Source organism: Octopus bimaculoides, chromosome 2 (genome assembly GCF_001194135.2).
Source record: "Octopus bimaculoides isolate UCB-OBI-ISO-001 chromosome 2, ASM119413v2, whole genome shotgun sequence".
In the NCBI taxonomy this organism is placed as follows: domain Eukaryota; kingdom Metazoa; phylum Mollusca; class Cephalopoda; order Octopoda; family Octopodidae; genus Octopus; species Octopus bimaculoides.
This window is the reverse complement of record NC_068982.1, coordinates 95,846,502-95,857,458: the sequence shown is the minus strand read 5'-3', so window position 1 is coordinate 95,857,458 and position 10,957 is coordinate 95,846,502.

Below are 10,957 nucleotides of genomic sequence, written 5' to 3'. Positions count from 1 at the left end.
GATTTACAGCATATTAGGTCAGGGTACTTGATTGCACGTAAAAATCCGAGTTTTTTTTTCTTAGTGAAAATCGTGCTGGTGTTAATACAGAAATTTACCTTTAATATACTTTAATAAGGCACAGGCGTGACTGTGTGGTAAGAAGCTTGCTTCTCAACCACATGGTTCCGTATTCAGTTCCACTTCGTGGTACCTTGGGCAAATGTCTTCTACTATAGCCTGGGGCCGACCAAAGCCTTGTGAGTGGATTTGGTAGACGGAAACTAAAAGAAGCCTGTCATATATATATATATATATGTTTGTGTCTCCACCCATGCTGGTGTGTTGGCAGCCGGTGTTGGTGTGTTTACGTCCCCGTAACATAGCGGTTCGGCAAAAGAGGCCGACAGAATAAGTACTCGGCTTACAAAGAATCATTCATGTGGCCGATTTGTTCAACTAAAGGCGGTGCTCCGGCATGGCCGCAGTCAAATGACTGAAACAAGTAAAAGAATGAAATAATACTGTCTGAAAAAAAAAAAAAAGACTGGATTATTGAAACATCTTTGGTTATAGTTATGCTTATCAAGCTTAATCTTTATTCATTTTTAGCTTTGCTTTTATGAGTTCTTAGCATCTAATATTCTAAATGCAGCTGTAAAACATATTTGGAGCTGTTACACGTTTAATAATGCTAGTGTAACTTTGTAACCCAGTAAGAGTTTATTAACTACTCGACAGCTGACTAAAAGGTATTTTCTCGTCGCTGATTGCCGCATGGCATACATTTGATTGGGGCACTAGCGTAGCTGGAGTGTGTGCCGGCCGGGGCAGCCCTTCCGTTTGCCGCCTCTGGACCCCACAAAAAAACGCAGACCCAAAAGTGGTGCTCCTTTAAAAGTGTTGCCCGGGGCGGACCGCCCCTACGGCCTTCTCCCAGCTAAGCTAGTGGGTGGGGTGGCGAAGAAATATTTTGAATTAGAATCCGTAGAGTTACTTTACTCAGAATAATGCTTGCAGCAACCAGTCTTACTGAGAATCGTCACTAGTTGAGTGATCGTCTACTATAGGAAGACAGAGACTTTGACATTTCAGGATTGCTTTTATCTGAGAGAGTATAGGAGAAAGAGATGGCTATATAGAGAAGAGAAAGCAATAACTAGATAAAATAAAAAGAGTGAGACATCTGTTCAACTGATGTTTCTCTTTCTCAGACGATTGTCTGTTACGAAGAAACGTCAGGTTCTTATTCTCCCCAGGAACGTTTAACTAAACGCACTAAAACTTTTTGGCGCAAACCTTTACATGTTTAATAAGACTTTCTTGACCTTAGAAGGTAAGCATCTTTAAATAATTGTTTCCAAGGCAGGAAAGATCCAGTTGTGAATCAATTTTGTACATATATATAAAACGTGTGTGTATACATGCTTACTATAATTTCTAGGTTCATTAATTTTCTTTATGTACATTCTTTTCTCTCCTACACTGAGCTTCCAACTCGGAACTTGAATATGCTGAGATTATTCATTATATGTAAGAAATAAGGGCGGACCCCCCGGAGTTGCTGCCCTATATATGTTAGAATTTTTTCGTTTTGGTCGGGATTTTTCCAGCTTATTTTTTGTATCGCACATTACGAAACATTACAGAGAAAGCCTTAAAAAAAATTTTAAAGCCATGTTTTTTAAACGTTGTCTCAGTCACCATTGTACCTTTGGAACAGCAAAATATAGGGGTGGCTGGAACAAAATTGGTAATTTCTGATTTATTTTTCTCCAAGTGGTTGGAAGAAAACAGAAAAGATCTATTTTTCCATCTCCCACACAAGAGAAACAAACAAACAAAAAAATATATACCGTTTCATTTAGAACAAAGTGCTGCTACAACGAACTTACAATGATAGACAGGGAAACGAAAGATATTTTTGGTCCCATTATACTTTTTTCAATTAAAACTTACTTTCTACATTTTAAACTACTGAAATTATCGTTTTATACATACTGCATTAAAAATTCAAATTTTGTTTTTCACACATCCACTTGTAGTGTATGATTTTAATCGTGAAAGGTACAATGAAGAGAAGGCGAATTACAAGTATTTCAGATTGTGGGGTATAAATAAAACAACGAAAAGGAAAAACAATAGGGGTTGGGGTACAATGAGTTATATTTCCTGCATTTTTAACTTTCGGAAAAAAAAAGTAAAGGTTTTTTTTACAGCTGTTCACTATCTCACAAAAACTACATCAGCTAAGCAAATGACCTCTAAATGCATTAAAAACAATGTAACATATTCAGAACACTATTTCAGAAAATTATCTCTGTTCTCTGGGAATACAAAATAGAAATTTAGGTGGGGCAAAATGAGTCCAACGAATGAAGGTAAATTTGTTTTTTCAGTTCTTTACATTTGCAAAAAGATCCATATTGAAATTAGTCATTACTCATTTTGCTCCAGTTTAGATATTTCTTTGAATATTGAAAATTATCAAATTAGTCATTAGTGTGGGAAAAAAATAGACTTGGACTCCAACAAAGAGAACTTTTTGATTGTTAAACACCAAAAATTATCCAGCTACAATTATAATCGGGTCAATGTTGAAGAAGAATTTATTGAAAAAAAAAAGTACTTGTCAGTTAACTATGTTCCAAACTCTCTCAACGTCAATAACAACTATGCTGACCAAATTTGACTCCCCCAAACTATGTAACAGTACAGACATCCTCGTAACTATGTAACAGGCATCCAGCTCCGCCACGTTGATGTAGTTGCAGTCGTCCTTCTTCCTGAGCCAGGCCGCATTCTCCACTCCGATACCTCCACTTTCCAGGACATCTCCCGTTGCTATGCTGCTAGCATCACACCACACGATCTCATTCTTCAATTTGGGCACACACCAGTTTCCTCTCACTAGGTCCTCCGCAGTCACTCTCTTCAAGACTTATTGCATCATAGCAGTTGTCTTCTCACTCACTTTGTTACTCCACCTCACTCCTTCAGCTCGCCTCTTGATGAAGTTGCATGCTGTCCAGAGCCATCCTACAATCGGGTAGTGTCCCAGCAGATTCCCACACATAGAAAACAGTTCTCGCTTACTCGTCTTGGTGCCTAGTTCTGGGATCTCATTCTTTCTCCGAAACACCAACGCGCCGGTCTTGTCTCTCCGTAGCTTGAGTTCCAATGCAGCTCCCCCTTCCATCGTCTCCGGTGTTTTGGCACTTAGCCCGAAACTCTTCAGGTGGCTTATGACCTCCTTTGCCGACACTATGCTCTCGTCCACTAGGATGTCGTCAATATAGGAATTGGTGGCTCTTTTCATTTTGTCCAATTTTCCCAGGATGGTTTTGAAAATCGTCACTATAATCTTCGGTGCTGAATTCAGCCCGAATCCCAACCTGGTCAGGCAGTATGTCCAACCCTTGTACCTTACTAGCTGATGTTTCCTCAGTTTCTCAGCCACATACAGCTGCAGGTATGCCGACTTCAAATCGACGATTGTTGAGGCCCCTATCATCTGCCTCCACTCTCTCAAGGTTTCGCTGCAAATGTCCGTGACTTCGCCGCCCGTATGGCACAATACGTGGTTGTTCAGCTCTCGAAAATCTAATACTGGCCTGACTTTATACTTCGCCGGCTGCACCACTGCCATCAGCGGTAGCACTCCACTCTCAACTTCTTCCTTCCAAGGGATCATAATGCCTTCCTTGATCCATCGTTCCACCTCTCCCTCGAACTCACTTCTGGCATTCCCTTTCAGGGTATGGTAATAGCAGCCTACTGCATTTTTCAACGTTGAAGGATCTCCCTTCCAGTACCATTCCACTGTCCTTTCCACGTTCCTTGTTCGACCCCTCTCCGCCGCTCTTTGACCCCTTCTCGTTGTTGCAGTCACTGCTAGCGGTGTCGTCCTGCAACACAAGGTGAGGACTCTGGCCCGAGATATTACCTCTTCGATCGCCATGGAGTGAATATTCGGCAGTATTTGCAGTTCGACCGACATGTGGTCAGGAAATTCAGTCACAAACGCTAATTTAACTGTTTGTTCCAGTGCCTCGTCTTTGTATTCTGCAAATTGGCCAACCTCCTGATTTCGTTGGCAAACACATCGACCTGTTCACCCGTCCACTTCGCTTTCCCCAGTCGACCATATACCATGAATGGCCCTCCCATTAAAGCCTCCATCAGCGGGATTTCTATTTTTTCTGTGTTTAACTGGTCCTTCTCCTCCATTTTCAGGTATAGCGCCAACGCCGATCCATCAAGGTACAATGATATGAAACTCGCTAGGTCATCTATACTGTGGAGTCTTGCCACCAACTTAATTTTTTTTCAACCAAGCGGCGACGTCTCCCTTGCCGCAAAATGGCCTAACCGTCTCGTTCGAAACGCGGACCATACCCATCATTTTTTATTTTGAGCCGAAAAAGCTTGTGATGTGAAGGAGGAAAAGACGAAAGCAGAGAGAGAATTACGGTAGTCTTACCTGTCTATCTGGAAGAGTCTATCTGGAAGGGTCACTAGCAACGTCCACAAAACAAAACTGAAAAGTAATGTTTGTTGCCAGGGACAGGTGTCCAGTATTGAGGAAGAGCAAATATCCTGAAACCAGGTTGGTCTACTGATCTTGTCAAATCACTATATGGTAGGGGTACGTTCCCCTGCTTGCAATATATGGGATACAGGTTGTGCTGTTAAACAGCTGGAGAAGGTGTTCTCCTGGGCTTAAAAAATAGTGTTAACGTCCTTCCGTACGGAACAGCCATGATGAAGTGCCAACATACATTACTTTTCAGTATTGTTACTACTTGCATCTCTAGATTTTGCATCTAGAAAGTTTGGAACTGGATACTTTGCTTGATAACAAAACTTTTTCTTTTTAATTTGAAGCATGAGGTACATTAATAATATAATGATGGATGCTATCACATTTAATCGAAACAGCCAATTGAACCAAAAAGATATCTTTTAGGTGATTTCTTCATACGAAACTAATTTCAAGAAGTTTATCGTATAATACTGGGATTTACTTGAGATAAACAAATTCATACATTCTCTGCATCTTTGCATGGAAGTTTCGCTTGTATTGAAATTGCTAATTGGTAACAGTGAGTTGTGGATAACTTCATCGCAATAGTTAAAATATCATTAGTGACTTCAGTAAAGATGTCTTCAGTAGAAATTTAAAATATATGATAGAATAAATGAATTATTTAAAAGTTAAAGGATGTATAGTCGCTAATAAGATTATATTTTTCCAGGTTCTTAACCTAATCTTTACGAGTTAAATTTTCGATATTTTAAATCTGTTTGTCAAATAAATCTGTTTAAATCTGTTTAAATCCGGGATGGGTCCCCCCTACTCGCCCCTCCTTTTTTCCGAATCAAAATAAGGGATTTGCGGCATATTTGGAGTTCAGGGTACTTGATCGCACGCAAAAAATCCAACTTTCTATTTTTTTTTTCTTAGTGTAAATCGTGCGGGTGTTAATACAGAAAATTATCATCAAAGGCTAATTTAGCGTGCTTCAACTTCAGAATATCATTTGAAATGGTTGTAGGCTGTTCATCAATATTGTAATACCTAAGTCGGATATAAACTGTCACGAAACTTTCTACACTCACTGACAGACAGTAGCTGAATGTTGTCCTCTGTTTTTGTTATTTTTATTCTAGCTCCTGCAAGCAATGTTCAAGTAGATTTACTGTCAAATGTCATTGTCTTTCATTGTTTTTAAACTTTCAGTAATGAGACAATGAATACCTTTATATTAATTAATTTATCGTACTTGTGGGAAGATATTGCAAATTATTCTGCTTTTCAGTTTCCCCAAAACAGACAGTTTTAAAAATATCTAAATCACAGTTGAAGGAAACTATTTTGCTCTGTATCTATACCGCTCAAATATCAAAATATTTCTACATGGTTCAAAGCTAAGATATTTATAAACATCTTTTTACTTGTCTGAAAATGAACTTTCAACCAAAAAGCACACGTTAACACTTTGCCTTTGACAGATATCTACAAGTATCGTCGAACATTTTTAACGTTAAGCAAATGCACAACATTGAACCAAGGGAAATAACTCAAATAACGTCACTTTCAAAGCAGGCACTGAAGTGGAAGTTATAAACTTAAGTTTGAAGGCCAACCCATTTTAATTAAAATTTCGCTCATTATGAGGAAAAATTACTATTAGCATAATGTTTAAATGTCAAGAAAGGTAAGGAAGCCATTTCCAGAATTTAAACTAATTGAAAATTGAATTAGAGACTGCAGTATATAGCGAGTGTGATCCTTGGCATTTATAACTCCAGACATCTTTCGGTCTTGTTAGACCTCTTCAATGAAACAATCTAACCACTACTAGCCAGACTTTAGATGACTTTGAATGGATAACCAATGGTTAGTGTCACAAAATGATTAAGGAAAAAATATCTAGAAATGCCTTCTGCATATAAAAAATAATAGTGAAGTGGATGCAACATCTCACCATTCAATTTTTGATTTCACTAAATTCCTTTTTGAAGTTGCAGATCTGATTTCAAGCCCAGCAAAATTCAGCTATGAGACCGCCGACGTTTCCAGTTTAATCCAGCTTGTATTCGTGCGCTATGTGAAAGACGATGCAGGGATGTGTCTTCTCTTTTAGCAACTCTAACAGAAATCGTCATCTGAAATGGTGAATTCACTACTTGTGATTGTCCTTGAATAAGGTCTGTTGAATTGAACAACATTTCTTATTGCTCAATAACATTACCCTTAGCAGAAATAGAGAGTAACTAAGTTTGAGAATGCGGAACAGAAAGTATCCTGTAGTTGTAGTTATTGTATGTAAGGTGGTGAGCTGGCAAAATAGTTCGAATAAATTACTTTGCAGCATTCGTTCTGAATTCAAATCCCGCCAAAGTGAACTTTGCTTTTCATCCTTTCAGTGTCGATAAAATAAAGTACTGCTTAGGTACGGGGTCCATGCAGTATGAACTGATCTTTCCCTTTCTAAATTGCTGGCCTTGTATCTAAATCAGAAACCATTGTTTTTGTTGTTGTTTAACCCCAGGTCAACCTTGATTGAGCAAATCTATGAACGGATGCATTCCAGCTGTGATCATCCTTTCTTTTCCCTATGTGCAGGGAATTCAAAACCACATTATCCAATGTATCTTTTAAGAAGGAAATTTAGATGCTATTTCTAACAGTCCAAGAGACCTCGCAAAGGCTTATTCGTTGTTTCGAAATTTGTCGTTTTATTCACATCAGTGACATGCAATGCAAACTGATTATCCGTTTGTTCATGAATTCGCTTTTTGACTTATTCACGAAGTACGAAGCTAATGGCGGTATAGTGCAAATGTGGTGAAAGTGTTGTGTGTGTGTGTGAGAGAGAGAAGAAATAAAGTATATAAAAACTCATACGCGCAGGCTTTTCTGTACACATATATTGCTTGTGCGTGCATGTCTTAGCTAACCGAAGAACTTAGTAAATGAAAGCAAGAGGTAGATGCAGACAGAGATAAAGAAAGCGAAATAGAACGAAGTAGAATATGTGAAGAGGAGGGCGCAAATAATTTCGTCGACTATCATCACTATTATTGCATTTCTAATTAGGATTTTTCAGATGTAGCCTATGGCAAGATGACTGTAGTTTCACAAATTTCAGTCTAGATAAATTGAAAACCTCCTTTCCTTTACTTTTGAAAAGTTTTTGAATCTTGTTCAAGACTATTCAATTGGAGACCGTTCTTACCAAAAGTTATCACAATCTTTTATTAACCAACATCGGAACATCTGTGTAGTCACCGTGTCTGTTAAAAAGAGTACCGTGTGGATGTTCAACTGCTCGGATGACCTCTGAAGGACAAGAGAACGAGGGATTACTTGCACGTACAAGGGTGAGACAGAGGTTGTGCTTGCTGCAGTGCTCTTTAATATGTTTCTCATGTGTGCCACCAGACTTCTCCATACCGATAGTTAACTTAGCAGCAGCCTGATAGTGGCAACCCTTCTAACATCAAGAGGCCCCATGCAACCGTCAGATATTGTAGAGAGCGAGTGTTGGTGTTGTATTACACCTGTAGTAACGCCGTGCGCATGCGTAGTCTCACGCATGCGTAGTCTCACGCATGCGTGGAATTAAACAACCAAGCGTTCCCGCTTCTATTCTATCTCTTTCTCGGTCGGCCAGCCATGAGCATGGACGTGTCAAGCAGTGTCTCCAACATTCCAACTCTGGAGACAGTCTCTTTACGTGTTTAGCTGTCTCTCTTCATCTTTCGAACTTACGCTCGACAGCTCGCTTGCATCTACATACCAAACGTCCCAACAACAATGCTCACACACACAGAAGCTGTAACAACAAACAAGAGCTAAAGATGTATATATTTACCACCTGAATAAATGTTGTTTAAGTTGATAGTCTGGAGTTCAGCGTTCCGTTATATTCTCTAATTTTATATAGGAAAGTCAGGTATACATCTAATGATGTATAACCAACTTTCCTATACACCAAAATACTGTGATCTAGTGGTTTATTCTCAGAACGCTCTTCGGGCTGTCCTTACCTTAACAACGAGAGTGAATGCTAAGGTAGGGTGACTATCAACACCATCCAAATAAAAGTGGTCAGCTCCACCAAAAAGGAAGTGGAGTGCTAGTGTCCCACTCACTGTAACCGATTTCACTGTTTGTGATAAGCAACTGGCAGTGATGTCACTTATCAAATAATTGTAGAGCATTCTCTCTGAGGGTAACAACATTTACAACGAACATACAAAGACCAACTACAAAAGAATTGAAGGTATGATACTCAGCGCTAGCAGACGAGGCTGAGACACTCGATAAGTACGCCCCATGTCCGATATCCACTGAGTGGTATACTGCTAATTGTACGTTGATCGATGATCACCTTGTGGGCCGAAGAAGATATATATATATATATATATATTATTTATTTATGCACCCTTTGTTAAAGCCTAGCCAGGCTCATGGGCTCGGTTTCCCGGTTTCTATGGCGTATGTGTTCTCCCTTCCCAGCTGGGCGGGATGCCAGTCCATCGCAGCTTTAACCCAAGAAACAGAAAGTAAGAGTGAGAGAAAGTTGGGGCGAAAGAGTACAACAGGGGTCACCACCACCCCCTGCCAGAGCCTCGTGGAGCTTTAGGTGTTTTCGCTCAATAAACACACACAACGCCCGGTCTGGGAATCGAAACCGCGATCCTCCGTCCGCGAGTTTCGGGATCGATGAAATAAGTGCCAGTTGAGTACTGGAGTCGATGCAATCAACTTACCCCTCCCCCAAATTTCAGGCCTTGTGCCTTTAGTAGAAAGGATTATTATTATAATTGATATTCACTTACCAGCGCATATAATATACACAGGCTAACATACATCACCCCTTACACATGAACATAAGCGCGCTCGTACACACACACTCATTTGTGTGTGTGTGTATATATATTGCTATATAAATTTAGGGTAAAATAACCCCCTTGACCCGCACTCACTTATTACACTTGGTATAACACTAGTGTAACAATAATGGGGTACCCTCCCAGCAGTATATTGGATAGATACTATCCCTTAGTGGGTTGAATCCTCGACCCCTAACTCTCTTGCATTATATATATATATATATATATATATATATATATATATATTACTTGGGAAAGAGCTTGCATCGTAACTGTATGTCACACCCTATCACTGGAATGGTTGAGTAGGAAAGCTGCATAACAATGCAAAAATATTTATAAAGACATGGAAATATGATTAGTAATCACGATTTGGGTGCTAAAAACATTTAGAAAATGTACCACACAACAATCTATTCAATTGTCATAAGTAAAATACACGATCTATTAACCAATTCGCATGCAAAAACGTGATAATTTCATGTCTTCAGTATTATGCGCACAAAATTTGAAATTTTTGAGTTGATGAATAACTACTGAATATGATAACTGACCAAGCCACGCTCGTACGTATGCACGCAAGCACGCACACAACTTAATAGCCACGTCTAAAAGAATGCATTTCAGTTTTGGAAGTATATTAAGAAAATTTGTATAGATTATTTAAATGCTAAACAAATTTCTGAATAGCCTTGTATATTTTTTTGTATATCTATTTTGTCACTTTTTTTTATTATATTTTTAATGCTTCTATTCACCGTTAATAATAACATGCAGTGAATATCTTTTCTCTCTCTCTCTATCTCTCTCTCTCTCTCTATCTCTCTCTATCTCTCTCTCTCTCTCTCTCACCCCCCCATACACATATTAGAAAAATATTTTTATCAAAAGATGAGGGAATATTCATTGTCCTAAAATGGCCCAATATATAGGTAATCCCGGTAACTTGTTCGAGCATACCTAGTTCAAAGTGGTCCGAGTAGCTGGCAGTATGAACAGTAGGGCGGTAGGCCAGCTATCCATTAATCTCTGAGTCGAAGCAATGAACAGGGAAACTGGGGTCGAGGATGACGTTTGAAGAATGCGGTTGGGAGGTGGGTGAAGGCTGTGATATGAAGGTTTGATGGGTAAGTGAGGGACAGGAGATATGTAGACAAGACGTACTTTGAGAAGCTCACTTGACCTCAATGGACCTCAGTTGTTAGCTGGGTTATATTGGTGTTAAAGGGACTTCTGAATCACCGTGTGTGAATGGGCGCACGTCCCACTGCGTGGCACCTTGGGCAAGTGTCTTCTACTAGAGCCTCGGGCCGACCAAAGCCTTGTGAGTGGATTTGGTAGACGGAAACTGAAAGAAGCCCGTCGTATATATGTATATATATATATGTGTATGTTTGTGTGTCTGTTTGTCCCCACAACATCGCTTGACAACCGATGCTGGTGTGTTTACGTCCCCTGTAACTTAGCGGCTCGGCAAAAGAGACCGATAGAGTAAGTACTAGGCTTACAAAGAATAAGTCCTGGGGTCGATTTACTCAACTAAAGGCGGTGCTCCAGCATGGCCGCAGTC